General features: G+C 46.6%; 5 non-coding genes across 5 annotated transcripts; all 5 read right to left on the reverse strand.

Moving 5' to 3' along the window:
• Window positions 1–1,175: 1,175 nt before the first annotated feature.
• Window positions 1,176–1,248, reverse strand: Trnaf-gaa (transfer RNA phenylalanine (anticodon GAA)). The gene has a single exon. It is a non-coding gene; the product is annotated as a tRNA-Phe (tRNA).
• A 250-nt stretch (window positions 1,249–1,498) lies between these two features.
• Window positions 1,499–1,571, reverse strand: Trnaf-gaa (transfer RNA phenylalanine (anticodon GAA)). The gene has a single exon. It is a non-coding gene; the product is annotated as a tRNA-Phe (tRNA).
• A 750-nt stretch (window positions 1,572–2,321) lies between these two features.
• Trnaf-gaa (transfer RNA phenylalanine (anticodon GAA)) lies at window positions 2,322–2,394 on the reverse strand. Its single transcript has one exon. It is a non-coding gene; the product is annotated as a tRNA-Phe (tRNA).
• A 7,155-nt stretch (window positions 2,395–9,549) lies between these two features.
• Trnaf-gaa (transfer RNA phenylalanine (anticodon GAA)) lies at window positions 9,550–9,622 on the reverse strand. The gene has a single exon. It is a non-coding gene; the product is annotated as a tRNA-Phe (tRNA).
• An 8,285-nt stretch (window positions 9,623–17,907) lies between these two features.
• On the reverse strand, window positions 17,908–17,980 carry Trnaf-gaa (transfer RNA phenylalanine (anticodon GAA)). The gene has a single exon. It is a non-coding gene; the product is annotated as a tRNA-Phe (tRNA).
• Window positions 17,981–21,570: the final 3,590 nt, after the last annotated feature.

Raw genomic sequence — 21,570 nt, forward strand, 5'->3', positions numbered from 1 at the left:
GGAAGGCTTGCTGTTGTCTGCCCCGTCTAGCGTGGTTGGCCCAGAAGACGCCTCGACGCTTGAGGTTTGACCTCCCGCCGTTTCTTCGGCATCAGCTTCGTCCATGAGATGCTCTGACGTGTCATCACCCCTCAAGGATCCTGCAGCACTTGCGTAGCTTTTCGCACATTGGGAGTCCTCATGGCCATACCGTAGGCAAAGCTCACAACGTGGCACCTGGCAGTCTCTGCGTATATACCCACTAGATTTGCAACGGAGGCAAAGTGGGGCCCTGCCTGGTACAACAATTAGCGCAGGTTCACCGGCCACCTTGATTTGGTGCGGTATGTCGTCGATCTTGAAACCCGGCCCCAACTTCAAGGTAACCGTACGGGTCGTAGAGCCCTTGTCGAGAACGCCATGCGCACGCCACTTTTCCCTTTGACACGTCGACCACCTTCCCGTACGGCGATAGCGCGGCACGCACATCCTCGTCAGCAACACCGTGGAGCAGCCAGTGAATCTTGAAGCGAATACCTCGGTCATTAGGGTCGACTATCAGGCACTTGTGTTCTTTAACCTTCACGTCCTTCGCAGCAAGTAGTTTCTCCGTAGCCGCAGCATCCTTGAGGGTGATAGCCCAGACGTGGTTCATCTGGTACGCCCCTAACGTGATAACGTCGGCCAGCACACCAAGATGAAGCAATGTGTCCCTGAAGTCTTCCACTCTGTAGGGTCTAGCAGTAACCTCAGCATGCATAAACACTGTGTTTAGCAAAATTTTTCCTGTTGGCAGGTTCGGCAGAATAACTTGGTAATCTTCAGAAGCAGCAAAAAACCTGTTCCCGCGACCCGCTGGGGCCGCTGATACCGCTCCGACGGAGCGCGACATTCCGTGACCGTATCGCTCGAAAGCAGGAAATGGAATCCCTGAGCTATTTCGGCACAACGAATATCGACGCCGTGCCGCGCAATGCGATTGTTTCATCCCCATGACAGTGCAATTTAACGTATTCGCAGTATGCGCAACCCTTACTTAAATAGATTCACTCCAGCACTTGCTTTCAGCAACGCTCTCTTCGTCTAACAGTGGCGGCGATGTGGCACTGACCGAAAAGCTTACAATGCAGTGTGACTCCCGACGTGTTTTTTTTTATGTACGGCAGTTGAAAAAAAAAAAGAAACCACGATTAACATGCCGAAACCCGCGATCGAACCAGGGACCTTTAGATCTTCAGTCTAACGCTCTCCCAACTGAGCTATTTCGGCACAACGAATATGGACGCCGTGCCGCGCAATGCGATTGTTTCATCCCCATGACAGTGCAATTTAACGTATTCGCAGTATGCGCAACCCTTATTTAAATAGATTCACTCCAGCACTTGCTTTCAGCAACGCTCTCTTCGTCTAACAGTGGCGGCGATGTGGCACTGACCGAAAAGCTTACAATGCAGTGTGACTCCCGACGTGTTTTTTTTTATGTACGGCAGTTGAAAAAAAAAAGAAACCACGATTAACATGCCGAAACCCGCGATCGAACCAGGGACCTTTAGATCTTCAGTCTAACGCTCTCCCAACTGAGCTATTTCGGCACAACGAATATGGACGCCGTGCCGCGCAATGCGATTGTTTCATCCCCATGACAGTGCAATTTAACGTATTCGCAGTATGCGCAACCCTTATTTAAATAGATTCACTCCAGCACTTGCTTTCCGCAACGCTCTCTTCGTCTAACAGTGGCGGCGATGTGGCACTGACCGAAAAGCTTACAATGCAGTATGACTACCGACGTGTTTTTTTTATGTACGGCAGTTGAAAAACAAAGAAACCACGATGAACATGCTGAAACCCGGGATCGAACCAGGAACCTTTAGATCTTCAGTCTAACGCTCTCCCAACTGAGCTATTTCTTTTTTTTTCTTTATTGCCGGTCTTTGGCACACACAGAAATATATAAATTTACAGAGAATAACAAAACAGAATCACAATCACAATATTCGTTAAATACGACCGCTCAACTTGTGCGGACGCGTACACGCTAAAATTGTCTCATCGTCAGTAATAATTCCACCCGAGGCAACTGAGCTATTTCGGCACAACGAATATCGACGCCGTGCCGCGCACTGCGATTGTTTCATCCCCATGACAGTGCAATTTAACGTATTCCCAGTATGCGCAACCCTTATTTAAATAGATTCACTCCAGCACTTGCTTTCCGCAACGCTCTCTTCGTCTAACAGTGGCGGCGATGTGGCAATGACCGAAAAGCTTACAATGCAGTATGACTCCCGACGTGTTTTTTTTATGTACGGCAGTTGAAAAAAAAGAAACCACGATGAACATGCCGAAACCCGGGATCGAACCAGGGACCTTTAGATCTTCAGTCTAACGCTCTCCCAACTGAGCTATTTCGGCTTCTTTTTCTTTAATTCGCTTGAAGGTACATTATGTACAAAGCACAACAGAAGGACAAAACACGGTACAGAAATAATGACAAGGAATAATGTTACAATAACGTCAAGCACGCTTTGCTTGGCGTGGGATGATTAAAAGTGCTTTAATGAGATGAGGTCATTGAGAACGGGTAACCATTCCGGCGGATCTTCGCCTGCACAATATACATCCCTCGTGTATGCTATACTTTCTATAATGCATTCCCTAGCTGGGCGTGCGTTTACATCCGCATGCCTCACTGCCATACGCGTCTTCCATATTGCGTGCATGCTCAACAACATAAACATATCATACGGTATGTCACTTTCACACTGAACCGGCAAAAAACGAATTCCGTATGGTGTTATAGGGAGATCTTTCTTTAATGTTCGCTGCAGGATGTCCCAGTGAAATACAGAATCCCAACAGTCCAAAAAGATGTGATCTATACTCTCCAGCTTACGGCATAAAAGACAATTAATACTCCAAGGAACAAATAGTCCCTTTTCCTGCAACCATGGTTTCACTGGCAATGTACCTGTGTGTAGTTGAAAAAAAAAGGTCTTGGCTGATGGGCGTACTGGCATTCGTTTGATTCGCTTAAAAACATCTTTTCCGTGTCCGATTCCATACATCGTTCGATACATGGGTACTAGCATCATTACGTCGATAAGATCTTTATAGACCCGCTTTTTTTTTACTTCGCACAAGTACTGCAGAGAAAAACGAACTTTTAGTATATTGAACTCCAACACTACTTCGCGTAGATAACCACGTATACCAGTACGCCCTGCAGAAGAAGAAGACACTATGAACTCTGGTAAATAACAGCATAATCTAACTTGTAACATAGTGCGCAAGAACGGATGACTCTGATCGCGTAAGAAAATAAACCGTGACACAATCTGCCTTAAAAACAAATGGGCTAATCCCAGCCCACCAGCTTTCACTGGTCGAAAAAGATTTGTACGACTCGTACGTTCCCATTGGGAGCCCCAAACAAAAGTGGCAAAAACTCTGTATCTTCTGAATGTTTAACCTATTCATGCACAGCACCTGAAGCACGTACCAAACTTTCGCCGCTAAGAACATATTGCAGACTGTTGACCGTGTGAATACCGAGAAGTTTTTCCCTCCCCACTTATTTGTTTTCTCCTTCAACACTTTTGTTTCATCCTTCCAGTATTCATTGGGATCTTTATATCGCTCCAGTGGCACACCGAGATACTTGGTCGGCACGGTCCGCCATCTGACATTTTCATAGAAGTCTGGCATTGCCTCCCAGGTGCCATGCCACAAACCTACACACTTATCCCAATTTATTGCACTACCGGACCATATGCAGTACTTGTCGGCTACTTTCACAGCTTCGCTAATACTTTCCCTATCTTCACAAAAAACGGCAATATCATCAGCATAAGACAAAAATTTGATCTCCGCCATCATAAGCTTAAAACCTCGTACTTTGTTATTGTGAATTATGCTAAAACAAAAAGGCTCTAAATAAATAGCAAACAACAATGGGGAGTTTGGACACCCTTGACGGACGCTCCTGGCAATTTGAAAACTTTCGGTGACTTCTTTGTTAATTACAATGTTAGCCTCACAATTTCTATACATTTTCACACCATCTAAGACAATATTCCCAACATTTACGTGTTCCAATACGGAAAAAGTACGTCATGAACAACACGATCAAAAGCCTTCTCGAGATCTAGTTGTAACATCGCGACTTGTCTGTCCCATGCATCACAGCATTTGAGCATGCTCCTTGCTGTGTGAATGTTCGTTCCTATTGTTCCGCCCTTTATGCCGCACGTTTGGTGAGGACCTACGATTAACTTTATTACAGTCTGCAATCTCTTTGCTAGCACCTTCATGAACACCTTGTAATCGACATTAGTGAGGCTTATAGGACAGTAAGCACTCAGATAAAAGCTTCACTGGATCGTCATTTTTTGGTATCAGTACAATATCCGACCTTCTAAAGGATGGTGGTGCTTCGTTTATTTCCTACGCCTCAGTAAAGAGCTGAAAAAGAGCCCTCGAGAGTTCATGCTTAAATGCCTTGTAAAAAGCAGCCCCAAGTCCGTCTGGACCAGGCGCTTTACCTTCACTTAAATCATCTATTGCTCTTTCTATTTCAATTAAGCTAATTGGCATTTCAAGGCGTGACCTGGTTTCGTTATCTAAAGTGGGCATCAGCGACAAGAATTCACTGTCTAAAGAGGCCTCGCTTTTACCGCTGCATCCAAGCAATCCTTTGTAATAATCTACAAACGCTTGTTGTACAGTCAACCACAAAAGTTTGCGGACCACGCGAGCGCGTGCCAGACTGCCTATCCGCGCCACCTAGCGGTACGCCACCTAGCGGCGACAGGGGCGCTCTCCCGGATATGAGCCCTCTTGGTACTCGCCTGCCTGTAAATTTTTTATTCCCGTGCATGACATTGTTAGTTCGTTGTGTTGACGCAGAGCGCTGTCTGCGATAAGACCGCCACATCTCTGGCTTGATAGCAGTATCGGAGCAATCACTGCAACCTTTGTCGACTGTTGTGCCAGTGGGTAGATAAGTTTCACGAAGCGCTGCGACGATTTTTTTACGCGACGTTTACTGGCGCACTTTGGTTGGCAGCATCTTGGTCCAATGAGTGTTGCTGCTTCTGCGTCTTCAGAGAAAGGGTAGGGAGGTGTTTCACTGTCATCAAAAATAAAGAAAAAGCGGATGCATAGAAAATTTTCTTTCACACATAGGCGCATCTTCGCATCAGTCGCTGAAAACGTAGTAGACTTGCTTCAGGCCACGTGGTGATTGCCTATTTGGAAAGATGCCGCTGCGTGTTCCACTTGACGAAAGAAGGCACATTGTGCGTTTATTTATAGAGGGAATACCTCAGCGCGAAATCTGCCGCCGAACCAACAGGAGCCGGACTGCCGTGAATAGGATTATTCAAGCTTTCCGCGACGATGACAGATTCACAGATATGGAGCGCAGTGGGCGTCCAAGGGCCACGACTGAGGAAGAGGACCGCCTGATTACGGCCGCCATCGTGGCTGATCCTTTTCAAAGTGCAGAGGATATCCGAGAAGCGCTCTCGCTCACGGTATCGTCTGAGACTGTAAGAAGAAGGCTGAGTGAGCTTGGCCTGCAGTCTTTCGTAGCAGCACAGAAGCCCTGCCTTTCAGACAGCCAGCTACAAGAACGACTCATGTTCGCTACAGCAATGAAAGATTGGACAACAGAGAAATGGGGCGATGTCATCTTTAGCGACGAGTCAACTTTTTCCACGCGCTGGAACCAACGGAAGCGGGTTTGGCGTCCACTAAACTGCAGGTGTGTTTACAGTGTATTGGCAGTTAATTCACGAAGCTCATTCTGCATCACAACATGTTTCACGTCAAATGAGCTTTTGGACATTACGAGATTTTTCTGTAGTGGTATTATGTTGAAAACATTAACGATTGTTTCATAGTACTACTTACTCTGAAGCTAATTAAAAGATGCCAGTGGGTCTTTCAGTACTATCTAATGATGTTTGCACGTTTTCTATTGCAACTCTATAACAGCATTATAAAGTTCATATGCAAGAGGAATCACAACATTTTTAGACGCGCCGCTGGAACCCAATTGTATGCTATTTCTTGCAGATATCTGCCTAATTACACACAGAGTGTTCTATCCAGTGGACGGTGTTCCGTGAGCGTGTGGGGAGCAATCAGCAAAGATGGCCTTGGTCCCCTTGTGCGTCTGGAAGGGCCCTTCACTGCGTCACGGTACTGCGACGTCATCACTAGACACCTCGTTCCGTATGCGCTGGACGGTCCCTTCAGCGACGGCTGCTATTTTTTTTTCAACACGACCGCAGCCCGATCCATAAAGCACGTATCGTCCAGTCATTGCTAGAAGAACATGCTGTTTGCCAGCTTGAGTGGCCTCCATGTGGCGCCGACTTGAATCCCATAGAAAATGTCTGGGGCATGTTGAAGAAACGGCTGTCCACACGAGCCAACCGCGGCCGCACGGCCGATACGCTGTGGCAAGCGATCGCACAAGAATGGAAAAGCCTGCGCGGTCGACTGGAGATTACTGAATCTTTGTACGAGTCGATGCCCACACGCATCAATAAGGTGCTAGAAAACGGCGGACATTTCACTTCCTACTAGATCATTGAGAGACCTATGTTTCATGACACTTCTGTAAATGTCTTGTGAATAAATTCATCCCTTTCAGACACGAATTATGATGCACTGTCTGCAAATGCGTCAAATGCGCATGGCATCATTTCAAGACGCTCACTATTACATTCCAAGAAAGAAGACGAAGCAATGTGCTGTTTTGTGCGAGTTTCAGTAAAAAAAATTAATTAGCGTATAACTCATTATCTAATTATTCTGAAATCCGTCAGCTTCAATGCTTGCATAAAAAGAATCAACTATTAGGCCCGAAACGCATGCACACTTGCTTTTTCGGTTGTATTCGTGTCGACCGGAGAAAAAAAATACTCTTGACGTTGGTCTTGGATCGCGGCACGTCGAACGATTGTCTAACATGGTAGTGTCTCCAGCAAAGTGATCATCTGCAGCAATACGCAGGACAATGAAGTTAACTGACCGCTAGTTGTCCCATCAGGAAGCGGACACGAATGTGCACGCTGAGTTTTAGGTCATTTGAAGAAACACGTGGCGTGGGACGCGCCTCCGAAGTTCGAGTCCCCAAACGAGGACGCCGTGTCGCAAAGGGTTATAAAAAGAGTCATCGCACCCGATTATTTCTTATTTTTCTAAATGTAACCACTATAGCAGCGCGGTGGTTCGGGCTTTGCGCAGCAAAACCTGGGCGCAGGCGATCAAATCCCGGCCGCTACTGTCTCTTAGCGATGGGGGAGGAACGGAAAAATTCTGCCTACTGACTAAGCATCTGTGTCCCATGGCTGCCTCACCGCTCACTCACGCACTCACGAAAAAAAAACAGCGTGGCTACGCGAAAATAGAACTGATAACAGCCGAAGAATACGCTGTCTGATTACTTGTACTGATATTCTGCTCTCAAAATATAAGCAAGTAGCCCTGGCTGACAAAGAGCGCGTCACGTTGAAAGAGATAGGTAGAAAATATTTGCGCACAGTGCGAAAATAGACAGGCCATAGATTTAAGGAGGGATGCGTCTTCAACGTAGCGCTGCTGTCGATCGCTGGTGACGTAGCGGAAGTGTCGCGAAGAGGCTCTTGGCCACGCGCTCGCGTGGTCCGCAAACTTTTGTGGTTGACTGTACCTTTAGTTTGTCCCTTGTAGTCTCCTCGCCGTATTTTATCTGTTTTATTTTCTTACGTGAAGCATACCGCGTCTCTTCGCTCATGGATCGTTTCGTGGGTGTTTCGCCAAGCAAGAGATGTTCTGCGCGTGCGCGTATAACTGCGCCTCCGTATTTTTCTGTATCCATTATCTCGAGCTGATTCTTTATTTTTCTTATTTCGTCAGAGAAACTGCCTGGCTGCGCACTCTCGACTGACAACAAGAATTCCAACTGACACTGCAGTTCCTTTTCTTTTATTTTTTCATTCCGGCGTAATGTTGAAGATCGCTCGATAGCTGTAATTTTAACTTCTTCCTTAAACCGCTCCCAGGCTTCAACGAATCTCCCCGACTCTAACAAGTGTAATTTTTCTATAAGTACTTTTACTTCGTCAACAAAAACTGTATCGTTAAGTAATTTGTTGTTGAATTTCCATAACTTCCACGAAAAACGTGACCTAATGTTTTTCACTCCTATTGAAAACATAACGACGCTGTGGTCGCTAAACGATACCGGTTTAACATCATAACTGTTGCAAGTGCATAACCTGTACTCCCGACGTCCATGTCTTCCAGCTGGCTGTTCGACGCGTCGGAAAATTTTTCCTCGTCGTCATTTTCGTGCATCGGTGCTTCGTTGTCAGCCTTGGGTGTTTCATTAATACGCCTGAGTTCTTCCTCGTGGACCGCTCGGTTTTGTTTTTCCGTCGGTGTTTTCGAGAGGGGCGTGTACACGGGACCCCCTCTTCCGCTGCGGGCTGCTTCTTCGGCGTCAACTTGGTCCATTGTGTGCTCCGCGACACGGTCGCTTGTCACAGGGCCTGCCACACTGGCGTATGTCTGAGCGCACTCGTTGTCTTCATGACCAAAGCGCCTGCATTTACTACACCGGGGTATGCGACAGTCGCGCCGGATGTGCCCCGTTCGACGACATCGCAAGCACAGTGGCGCATGCCCGGGCACAATCAGGAGCATGTTGATACCACCCACTCGAAGCTGGTGTGGCAGATCCTCGATAGTCACTCTGGTTTTCAGTTCCAGAGTTACGGTGCGAGTAGATGTTCCCTTGTCCGTGATACCATTGACGCGCCAACGCTCCTTTGATACTTCGGTCACCTTCCCATAAGCCGCAAACGCGGTGCGCACATCTTCATCTGGTACGTAATGCAAAGCCAATGAAGCTTTAGCCTGACATCCTGCTTGTTTGGGTCGATAACGAGGCATCGCCTTTCCTTTAACTTGACGTCGGCAACCGCAAGCATCTTCTTCATTGCTTCTGGTGTGCTCGCCCAGACGTGATTCATCTGGAAGGCCCCTAATGCAAGCACCTCGGGCAGCATTCCCAGACGTACCATCGTATCGCGGGCGTCTTCCACACGGTAAGGTCTCGCCCTGATGTCTCCGTGAAGAAAAACAGTATTTGTAACACACGCACCTTTGGGTAGCTGCGGCAAAATGACTTCATAACCCTGGTTTTCTTCGGCAAAAATCCTGTTTCCGCGACCCATGTGGGCCGCAATATCCGCTCCATCGGAGCTCATGATGACACAACCGTTCGCTAGCGCGTCCGGAAATGGAATCCACTGAGCTATTTCGGCACAACGAATATCGACGCCGTGCCGCACAATGAGATTGTTTCATCCCCATGACAGTGCAATTTAACGTATTCGCAGTATGCGCAACCCTTATTTAAATAGATTCACCCCAACACTTGCTTTCCGCAACGCTCTCTTCGTCTAACAGTGGCGGCGATGTGGCAATGACCGGAAAGCTTACAATGCAGTATGACTCCCGACGTGTTTTTTTTTATGTACGGCAGTTCAAAAAAAAAAAGCACGATGAACATTCCGAAACCCGGGATCGAACCAGGGACCTTTAGACCTTCAGTCTAACGCTCTCCCAACTGAGCTATTTCGGCACAACGAATATCGACGCCGTACCGCGCAATGCGATTGTTTCATCCCCATGACAGTGCAATGTAACGTATTCGCAGTATGCGCAACCCTTATTTAAATAGATTCACTCCAGCACTTGCTTCCCGCAACGCTCTCTTCGTCTAACAGTGGCGGCGATGTGGCACTGACCGAAAAGCTTACAATGCAGTATGACTCCCGACGTGTTTTTTTATGTACGGCAGTTGAAAAAAAAAGAAACCACGATGAACATGCTGAAACCCGGGACCTTTAGATCTTCAGTCTAACGCTCTCCCAACTGAGCTATTTCGGCACAACGAATATCGACGCCGTGCAGCGCAATGCGATTGTTTCATCCCCATGACAGTGCAATTTAACGTATTCGCAGTATGCGCAACCCTTATTTACATAGATTCACTCCAGCACTTGCTTTCCGCAACGCTCTCTTCGTTTAACAGTGGTGGCGATGTGGCAATGACCGAAAAGCTTACAATGCAGTAAGACTCCCGACGTGTTTTTTATGTACGGCAGTTGAAAAAAAAAGAAACCACGATGAACATGCTGAAACCCGGGACCTTTAGATCTTCAGTCTAACGCTCTCCCAACTGAGCTATTTCGGCACAACGAATATCGACGCCGTGCAGCGCAATGCGATTGTTTCATCCCCATGACAGTGCAATTTAACGTATTCGCAGTATGCGCAACCCTTATTTACATAGATTCACTCCAGCACTTGCTTTCCGCAACGCTCTCTTCGTCTAACAGTGGCGGCGATGTGGCACTGACCGAAAAGCTTACAATGCAGTATGACTCCCGACGTGTTTTTTTATGTACGGCACTTGAAAAAAAAAAGAAACCACGATGAACTTGCCGAAACCCGGGATCGAACCAGGGACCTGTAGGTCTTCAGTCTAACGCTCTCCCAACTTTTTTTTATTTATTGCCGGTCTTTGACAATGTACAGAGCACACAGTATAGAAAAACATCACAAAAAAGTACATCTACAGAACATACTGAAAAACATGAAAGTCATCAGTCCAACATAGACTGGCGTTATCGAACTAAAATTCTTTTAATGCTGTCAGAGGTTCTATCCTCGACAGCCAATCGGGTACAGACTGTTGTATATTCTTAATTTCAATGAAGCGAGAGATACTTTCTCAAAAATAAATACAAGCAGGCCTATCATCGGGGTCCCAATGGTACCCTGCCATTCGTGCCCGCCATAAACAGTGGAGGCCGTGGAGCATTATTAAAGTCGTATGGAACCCCGTCCTCATTCTTAATTGGTAAGTACCTGATCCCATGCGGATTCAATGGAAGCTCCTTCTTCATTGTGCGTTTTAGGACGTCCCAGAAGTACACCTCTTCCCGGCAATGCAAAAACACATGATCTGCGGTTTCAGGTTGCTTGCAAATGAAGCAGTGTGGGCCCCATGGTACAGGGAAGTCCCGTTATTCCATGAACGTCTTCACTGACAGCGTTCCTGTGTGTAGCTAAAAAAGGATGTTTTTACCCCAGTAGGCACTTCCATTCTTTTCACCCGTTTAAAGACATCCTGTCCTGGTCCTCCACTGTATACCGCTCTGTACAATGGCACTGGAAATACAATATCGCATACTACTTTATATAATGTCTTTCTTTTCACGCCAGATAAACAATCGAAAAAAAACGCACAGAAAGAAAGCGCACACTATCGACTACTTCTTTAAGATAGCCGCGAATCGCCCCTGGCATACTATTAGTACTAACAATGAGTACCTGCAAAGCGTCTCTTAACCTGAGCTGTAATACCGTACGCAGAAATAGATCACGCACATCCCGAAATAACAAAAATCTATTGACAAGCTGTCGTACAAAAAGATGCGCCAAGCCCAGCCCCCCTTCCTTCACCCGACTGAACAGGTTTGTTCCGCTATATCTTTCCCAGTTGGAGTCCCAGAAAGAAACGGCGAAGACTCTATGCAACATTTGCACGTTTGCTCTTGAACAAAACAACGTCTGCATGACGTACCACAACTTCGTAATGAAAAACATATTGCATACAGTTGCCCTTGCCAAAATGGACAGGTTGATGCCTTTCCACCTGTCTGCTTTCTCTCATGTTTCTTTTATTTGGTTCGTCCACTATTCCTCGCTGTATTCCTCACTAAGAGAACACCGAGATAGTTGGTAGGGGTTTTCACCCAGCTCGCATTGGCAAAGTTGTCCGGTGCCGAAGACCACTCTCCGTGCCACAAACCGAGGGACTTACCCCAGTTCACTTTACTGCCCGTCACATCACAAAACTGTTTCACAACGCATATTGTTTCCGTTACACTTTCTCTGTTTGTACAACAGACGGCGATAACATCTGCATATGCCAGGAGCTTGACTTCTGTGGCTGCCAAGCTATAACCGCGTATTTGGTCATTCTGAATTATATTCAAACACATCGTTTCTATGTAAATTGCAAACAAAAAAGGACTGAGGGGGCAGCCTTGACGCACAGAACGCATGACGTTAATGGGGGCCCCCAATGATTTATTCACAATTAAGCGTGTTGTGCAGTTCTGATACGCCAACGCCACTCCCTCAGTGATAGTGGCACCCACATTAACGTGTTCCAGAATGGCAAACAAAATATCATGAAACACACAGTCAAACGCTTTCTCTAGGTCAAGCTGGAGCACTGCGACGCCATCGTAATTGATGTCACAACACTCGAGCACGCACCGCATCGTGTGAATATTCGAAAAAATTGACCTCCCTTTGAGATTCACAGTGGCGGCGATGCAGAAACAGCCGAAAAGCTTTCTATGACATATGACTCCCCTTATCTTTTGTTATGTACAGCTGTCGAAAAAAAAAAGAAACCACGATATGTACCTGCCGAAACCCGATACCTTTAGATCTTCAGATTAACGCTCTCCCAACTGAGCTATTTCGGCACAACGAATATCGACGCCGTGCAGCGCCATTCGATTGTTTCATTCCGATGACAGTGCAATTTAACGTATTCGCAGTATGCGCAACCCTTTCTGAAACACATTCACTCCTGCACTTGCTTTCCGCAACGCTCTTCGTCTAAGTTTAACAGTAGCGGCGATGCGGCAATGACCGAAAATCTTACAATGCAGTATGACTTTCGACGTGTTTTTATGTACGGCAGTTGAAAAAAAAAGAAACCACGACGAATATGCCGAAACCCGGGACCGAACAAGGGACCTTTAGATGTTCAGTCTAACGCTCTCCCAAGTGAGCTATTTCGACTTCTTTTTCTTTATTGCCGGTGTTCGACGTACACAGATAACATGAACATATACACTTTACAATGATAAAAGCAATGTCCGTCTTGGGTCCTTGCAAATAGTTAAAAACTCTTGATCGCCACTAGTTCATTCAATACCTGCATCCATACGGGCGGTTCTGTTCTCGCTCGATCAGCTTCACGCAGATACAGCATACTTTCCATAAAATTATCTTTCGCAAGACGTATAACTAGCCTCTCATGGCTCACATCCATTCGAGCATTCCAGACGCTGTGTAAACGCAGTTCCATAAACATGTCACATGGCTTATTTGCGTTTTCAGTTGGCAAGAAGCGGATGCCGTATGGTGTAATCGGCAATTCTTCTTTCAACGTTTGTTGTAGGATGTCCCATAGGAACACCGCATCTGAACAATCAAGAAACATATGCTCAATAGTTTCCGGTTGCCTGCATCTCAGGCAGTTCACGGACCACGGTACAAAGATTCCCCTTTCCCTCAGCCATGGCTTCACTGGAAGTGTTCCACTGTGTAACTGAAAGAAGAAAGTTTTTACGGATGACCGTATCGTCATCCACTTCTCTCTTTTCAGCCAATTCCTTCCACTAGATTCAACGTGGTACATTGAACGATAAACAGGCACTGGCAATGACACATCAAGTAAATCTTTGTAAAGTCTTTTGCGCTTAACAGATGCAACGTAATCAATTGAAGGACTGCGCACAAAAACGGATCTTTTTGATCACGTAGAAACAAAAATCTGGACACGACTTGTCTTAAAAAAAGATGCTAACCCTAGGCCCCCACTTTTCACCGTGCTAAACAAATTAGTGCGACTGGTGCGCTCCCAGACGGAACCCCAAATAAAGATGGCAAACTGCCTGTGTATTCTTTGTATGCTGACTCTTGATGCGCATAGTGCTTGCAGCACATACCAAATTTTGGCCACTAAGAATACATTACACACCGTTGCTCGGCTGAACATTGACAGATGTCGTCCACCGAACTTCGCCGTTTTTGCTTTCATTTATTCCACCTCTCCTTGCCAATAATCTTTTGTGTCCTGGTGGTGTTGTAGAGGTACCCCTAAGTACTTGGTAGGCAAATTTGTCCACTGTATTTTTGTAAAAAATGGAGGTGTGTCCTCCCACTGTCCATACCATATGCCAGCTGACTTGGCCCAATTATTTATGCTCCCTGTCATTTTACAATATTTTGTCTCAACATTTACAGCATTGCTTGCACTCAGCGTGTCGTCACAAAAAACAGCGACGTCATCCGCGTATGCCAGCAGTTTTACTTCACTGTAACCCACTCTAAAGCCTCTGATGCCTCTATCATTTATTATCTTTAGACACAATGGCTCAAGATATAGGGGCAAACAGTAAAGGGGATAAACCACATCCCTGTCTAACGGAAGATCTGACTTGAATGCTGGTGCTGAGTGTTCTGTTAACTATCACTTTTGTGGAGATGTCTGCATAGCACGTTCTAATACCTTCTGTTAAGATTGATCCCACGTTCACATGCTCGAAAACATCGAAAAGAATAGCGTGCGTCACCCTGTCGAATGCTTTTTCCAAGTCCAATTGTAGCATGGCCACCCTACCAGAAAAGTCATCACAATGCTCAAGTACTGTTCTTGCTACGTGTGCGTTAGTGGTAATTGACCTGCCCTTGATGCCACATGTTTGATGTGGCCCTATCAACCGTGTTATTATGCTTTGTAACCTTCTACCCAAAAGTTTTGTGTATACTTATAGTCTGTATTTGTTAGGCTGATTGGACGATAGGCTCACACAGATAGGAGAGATGTGGAATCGGTGGTTTTGGCATCAGTACAATGTGGCTCTCGCGAAACGATGGCGGCAGTAACTGGTTTTCATAAGCTTCTGTGAATATGTGGTAAAGGGCTGTAGCTATTTCTGTTTTGAAAAATTTATAGAATGCTCCACTCAATCCGTCAGGTCCTGGCGTTTTGCCAGGGCTCAAGTCATCTATAGCTTCCTCCATTTCTTTGATGCTAATTGGCATTTATAATCTTTTTCGGTCTTCCTCTTCCAGTCCGGGCAAAAGGTGTAAGAATTCGCGATCGAAACCTTGTTCACATTGCGGTTCCTGTTCTAAAAGTTCGTCGTAATATTCTACAAAGGCGCGTTGGACGGTTTCTTTGTCCCGTACTACTACATTTTGGTATGTTATCGCATTTATCTCTTTTCTCGCGGCATAACTCTTTTCATCAGAAAGGGAGTGCTTTGTAGGTTGTTCCCCAGACCACAAATGTTCTGCGCGTGCGCGTATAATTGCACCATGGTGTTTTTCCTTATCGACAAGTTCCAACTGTGCTTTCGTTTGTTTTATTTCTTTTGCGAAACATCCCGGATGATTGCTCTCCATGCTTAAATAAAAGTTGAGCTCACTTTTTAATTCCATTTCTTTTCTTTTTTCCTGGTGAAGTACAACAATGGATCTTTCTATCGCTGTTAACTTATGTTTCTTGCTTAAAACACTCCCACTTTTCTGTGTAATCTTTTTGACCACCCGATAACAGCTCTTTGAAGCTATCTTGAATTTCTTTTACAAAGGTTTCGTCGTGCAGCAGTTTTTATTGAATTTCCATAGTCCCCAGTTGAAACTGTACGGCTTTTTTGACCAAGTGAAAAAAGGACCAAACTGTGGTCACTAAAATAAACATGGCTGATTTCATAATCACTGCACAATGGTATCGCTTCCGCAGAAACAGACACGATCCAGTCTTGCGTGGCTGTCCCCTTGAAAATGAGTGCACTGAGGTGCATCATTATTGGCCAAAACGGCGCCTACATCCTCTAAATTATGTTCTTCCACCAGTGCTGCTAAACGTAGCGCACTTACATCGAGACCAGGCTGCTTACTGGCTCTGTCTTCCCCTTTGCAGACACAGTTGAAGTCTCCCATGATGACTATGGTTCTCTCACACTTCAAGTGACATTCCACGCTTTCAAAAAACGCCCTGCGCTCGGCTGTTCTATTTGGCGCGTAAATGCAGATAACACGCCACTTCAGGGTACAAAATAAAAAATCACATTATAATGCGCCCGCTATCATCACTAAATACATTTTCAACAGATATCCCAATATTATTCCGGAGAAAGAGCGCACAGCCACCAGCTTTTCCAACAGAATGGTAAACACACACCTAATATCTAGTCATGAAAGGTTGCACTAGGCGGTCCGTCCCTTCCTCAATTTCAATCTTTCTTTCCTGAACCGCAATAATGTCGAGATTCTTTTCGATGAACAAGCGGTTAAGCTCACATTGTTTCCTCCTTGCCGTAACACCCCGCATGTTAATCGTGCCTACGCGTAAGGGTGTTTCGAGGCGTAGCTCCATTTCTACATGAAAGAGATCACAATCTATGCACTGCTATTGTCGGCTTCGAAAGGTCACTCACACTCCCTTCACGTGTCTGCAGTCAGCTTGCACGCTTGACTGGCATTCTATCTACAGCTCCGAAGAAGCAGCAATGTCTACCCCCCCCCCACCACCACCACCGAAACGGGCACAAACACACGCAAGTACGACGTATTAGGTCGGGGGTGTCCCCGACACCTTTCTGTCCAGCGGTAGACTTGGCGTCGGTCGAAAGGTTGCCAGTTGCTGTCTTCACAGGTGGTTCACTCGCACTGGAAGTGCTCAACTTTTGCTCCCCTCCGGCACTTTCTTCGTGCGTTCTCTTGGCCGCTGCCGCCGCTTTGCTCGTTTCCGTAGTGTCCATTACGCATGCATCATCCTGGGAAGTTGTTACGGAGGGTTTCTTGCCTGCACTTGCGTGTTGTTTGAGCCTCTTTAGCAGGCGTAGGCGCGCCTGACGTCAATATGGCTACACTCGCGACCAGCTTAAGATCGTGTTTCTATGTCGTTACCGCCAAGTCTTTCTTCGAAGGCGGCGACAAGGTTGGTCCAGACGCACTGACAATTTCCTCCGCGTCAACTTCGTCCATGAGGTGCTCGTCTGCGATTTCCTCATTTTTTGGTGGCCCTGCAACGTTTGCATACGTGCGTACACACTGACTTTCTTCATGGCCGATACGTTGACACACAGAACAACGCAGCACGCGGCACTCACGCCTGATGTGCCCCGTACGGTTGCACCGAAGACATAGGGGAGCACAACCTGCCAGTACCACTAGCGCCATTATGCCTGCTATTCGTATCTGATGCGGAATATCATCAATTGTCAAGCCAGGCTTCAGCTTGAGGGATACCGTACGCATAGACGATCCCTTGTCCGTGATACCTTGTACTTGCAAGCGTTCTTTTTGGATGTCGGATACTTTCCCGTACGGAACAAACGCCGCATGTACGTCATCGTCATGCACATTGTGCAGTAACCAGTGCAGCTTTAGCCGCACCTCCCGGTTATGCGGATCCACAACCAAACAGCGTCGTTCCTTGACTTGAACTTCCGCATGCTTCAGCATCTTCTTCGTCGCCTCTGCACGTGGTTCATCTGAAACGCCCCCAAGGCGACCACCTCAGGGAGCAATTCCAGATGAGCCAGCGTGTCGCGAAAATCTTCGAGACCAAATGGCCTCGCTTTCACGTCGCCGTGAAGAAAAACGGTGTTTAAAACACACGAACCTGTAGGCAGAGGCGGCAAAACAACGTGGTAGTCCTGTTCAACGGTCTCTGGCATCCTGTTTCCGCGGCTTGGCATAACCTCAAACACCACCCCTACGGAGCGCGACATTCAACGTCCGTACCGAACGGTATCCGGAAGTAGAAATCCCACTGAGCTATTTCGGCACAACGAATATCGACGCCGTGCAGCGCAATGCGATTGTTTCATTCCCATGACAGTGCAATTTAACGTAATCGCAGTATGCGCAACCCTTTCTTAAACACATTCACTCCAGCACTTGCTTTCCGCAACGCTCTCTTCGTCTAAGTTTAACAGTGGCGGCGATGTGGCCATCACCGAAAAGCTTACAATGCAGTATGACTCCCGACGTGTTTCTTATGTACGGCAGTTGAAAAAAAAGAAACCACGATGAATATGCCGAAACCCGGGATCGAACCAGGGACCTTTAGATCTTCAGTCTAACGCTCTCCCAACTGAGCTATTTCGGCACAACGATTTTTTATCTTTATTGACACTCCTCGACACAGAACAACACAAAATTCAATGAGCACTATACAAACACAGAAATATATACATTTTTGCCATCCGCTACTGCGGCATGACGTTGTCTATTAAAATTCCTTGAGTGCTGAAAGGGGTTCAACCCTGCACAGCCACTCGGGAACAGCTTGTTGTGATTTCTGTACTTCAACGTACCGCTGCATACATTCACAGAAGTAGACACGCGCCGGCCGGGCATCAGGGTCACAGTGGTACCCTGCCATTCTCGAGCGCCATAGACAGTGGAGGCCCGTCAGCATGATCAGGTCATACGGGAATTCTTCGTCGTTATCTACTGGCAAAAACCTGATTCCCTGGGGGTCTATCGGTAACTCTTTTTTAATGTCCTTTGCAACACGTCCCAGAAATAGACCCCCTCCCAACAGTGGATGAAGACATGATCTATATTTTCCGGTTTTCTACAAATAAGGCAGTTGGTTCCCCATGGCAGGCAGAACTTACGTTGTTCGAGAAATGTTTTAGCGTGTAAAGTTCCGGTATGCAATTTAAAGAAGAAGGATTTGGTGGCTGGTTGCACCTGGCATCTTACCTTTTTAAAAACGTCTAGGCCTGGGCCTCCACTGTACACGGCTCTGTACATGGGTACAAGCAAAACACTATCACACAAATCTCGATATAACTTTTTCCGTTTTACAGTCCACAAGTATGCATTTGAAAAACGAACACTCAAGAAGGACAGACTATCCACTATTTCCCGGAAGAAACCACGAACTGGAACTGTTATGGTTTCAGTACCTACAACAAACTCGGTAAGTGCTCGTGATAGCCTCATTTGGATAGCGGTGCGCCGAAAAGGGTCAGTCGTATAGCGAAAGAAAAAGAACCTGTTCACGAGTTGACGCAAGGAGAGGTGCGCCAACCCAAGACCGCCATCCTTAACACGCCGGAATAGATTACCTCGGCTGCATCGCTCCCAGCTTGATGCCCACACGAAAACAGCGAACACGCGGTGCAGTTTCTGCACATAAATCCGAGAACACTGTAGGACCTGCATTACGTACCAGATCTTTGTCACGAGAAACATGTTGCATGCTGTAGCTCTCGCAAATATTGACAAGTGGCCCACGTTCCATTTGTCCGCTGTTTCTTTTATTTCCTTTGTCCGCTCCTTCCAGTATTCGCTACTGTCCCTGTAGGCATCAAGGGGTGCGCCAAGGTACTTTACTGGCGTCGTGACCCATCGTACATTCGAAAAGTGGTCTGGGGTAGACGCCCACCTTCCATGCCAAAAGCCCAAACATTTTTGCCAGTTCACAAAGCTGTTAGTGACGTCACCAAACTTTCTTACGATACCAACGGTATTCAATACACTCTGCATATCTTTACAGCATACAGCCACATCGTCTGCATATGCCAGTAACTTCACCTCTGCTGATTGCAGACGGAATCCCTTAATGTAGTCATTTTGGACTATAGCCTGACATAGCGTTTCTATATTAACACAAAACAAGAGTGGACTGAGTGGACAACCTTGGCGAACGGGGCGCTTCACATTAATGGGGGCCCCCAACGTCTGATTAATTATAAGTCTCGTATAGCAGCTCCGGTACGCCATGGTCACCCCCTCAATGATTATGCGGCCAAAATTGACATGTTTTAGGATGGTAAGCAAGACCTCATGCCGAAACGCAATCAAACGCTCTCTCCAAGTTTAGCTGGAGGATCGCCACTGCATCGTACATGGCGTCACAACACTCAAGCACACACTTCATCTTATGAATGTTGGTCAAAAGCGTTCTTCCGCGGATTCCGCACGTCTGTTGCGGGCGGACTACTTCCCTAATAACTGACTGCACCCGACGTGCCAGTACCTTCATCAATATTTTGTAGTCGCAGTTAGTCAGTGCTATGGGTCTGTAGGAGGAAAGCTGCTTGAGCTTTTCGGTCTCTTCTGTTTTCGGTATTAGTACTGTATGGGACTGGTCAAAGGATAGTGGAAGTATTTTCAGTTCGTATGCTTCATTGAAAACTGCGGTTAGACTAGGAGCTAGGTGGTCTTTGAATGTTCTGTACCAAGTTGCACAAAGACCATCAGGACCTGGTGACTTGCCAGGGTTTAGGTCTTCGATAGCTTTCATCACTTCGTTTTCTGTTATTGGCTGTTCTAACGTCTCTTTTGCTTCACTCGAAAATTGCGGTATTCGCTCCAAAAATAAGCGTTTGAAATCTTGCATATTGACTGGCCTGAATGCGAAAAGCTTTTGAAAATGCTCAAAGAAAGCACACCTTATGTTATAGTTATCGGTTACTTTAACCCCGTCGCGTTCGAGGACCTCAATCTGCTTGCGTCTGGAGTGCTTTTTTTCTAACCCCAGCGCTCTTTTCGTAGGCATTTCGCGGCATGCCAGCCTTTCTGCTCTCGCGCGCACCGGTAGCGCTCTTCGTCAAACGCCTCAAGTTTCTTCTTAACGGCATGCATATCTTCTTGATAAGCGCCCGGTTGCATGCATTCGAGCTTCGCAAATTTATCGAGCATTGATTTTAAAGCTTTTTCTCTTGCCTTCTTTTCATATTTTAGTACGCTACTCCTTTCTATTGCCTTCATTTTTATAGTTTGCTTCAGCAACTCCCATTCCTCGCCTAACATGATACAACTACCATTTCCAAAAGTGTTCAGAGCAGCCACTACCTTTTCGCTAAAGGTGTCATCCCGTAGCAGCTCCGCATTCATTTTCCACAGTTCCCACAAAATTTGTTTCGTTCTTTCTTGTGGCCCACCCTGCATGTTACCAGGCAGTGGTCAGAAAAAGATACTGCAGTCACTTCATAATACTGGCATTTTTGAACTAAGTCATCTGGCATACATACGGTCCAATCGCGCATGACTTCTGCCCTGGAAGTGAGTATACCTCACGTCTCGGTCCCCACGAAAACACTCAGCAATGTCCTCCAATTCGTATTCGCGTAGGATCTGTGCCAAAATATCGCTGTTTTGTCATGAACTACGCGTCGGGTATCCTGGGCACTCAATACGCAATTGAAGTCACCAACTAAGGCTATCATTTTGTGCACTGAGAGGTGATGCTGTAGGTTAAGAAAGAAATTTGCCCTTTCTTCCACTATATTAGGAGCATAAACACACAACACGCGCCAGTGGACATCGCAATAGCTGAAGTCACAAACGATAAGTCGGCCAGCGTTGCATGAAAAGTCACCTTCTATGACAAGCCCTGGGAGCTTCTTCACGAACAATATACACCCAGCTGACGTCCCTAAGGCGTGGCTCACTACACTGAACCTTTGCATCATGCTCCCGGTCTGCTCCTCGCCGTCTACCTTGGTTTCTTGCACGGCTAAAACGTCGAGGTCTTGGTCCACTATTAGTCGGTACACCTGACTCTGTTTCTGTTTGGCGGCCAGACCTCGAACGTTTAGCGTGCCGAGGCTAAGCGACGGGTAGGAAGCCATTACTGATACAACAAGGAGGGGAGAAGGCCCGGAGCATGGTGCTCACCTTAACGTCAAGCAGTCCGCTAGACGCCTCCGTGGCCATCCGGTGGCCGTCGGTCAAGTTCGT

The sequence above is a fragment of the Dermacentor silvarum genome, chromosome 1, assembly GCF_013339745.2.
Source record: "Dermacentor silvarum isolate Dsil-2018 chromosome 1, BIME_Dsil_1.4, whole genome shotgun sequence".
Classification (NCBI taxonomy): Eukaryota; Metazoa; Arthropoda; class Arachnida; order Ixodida; family Ixodidae; genus Dermacentor; species Dermacentor silvarum.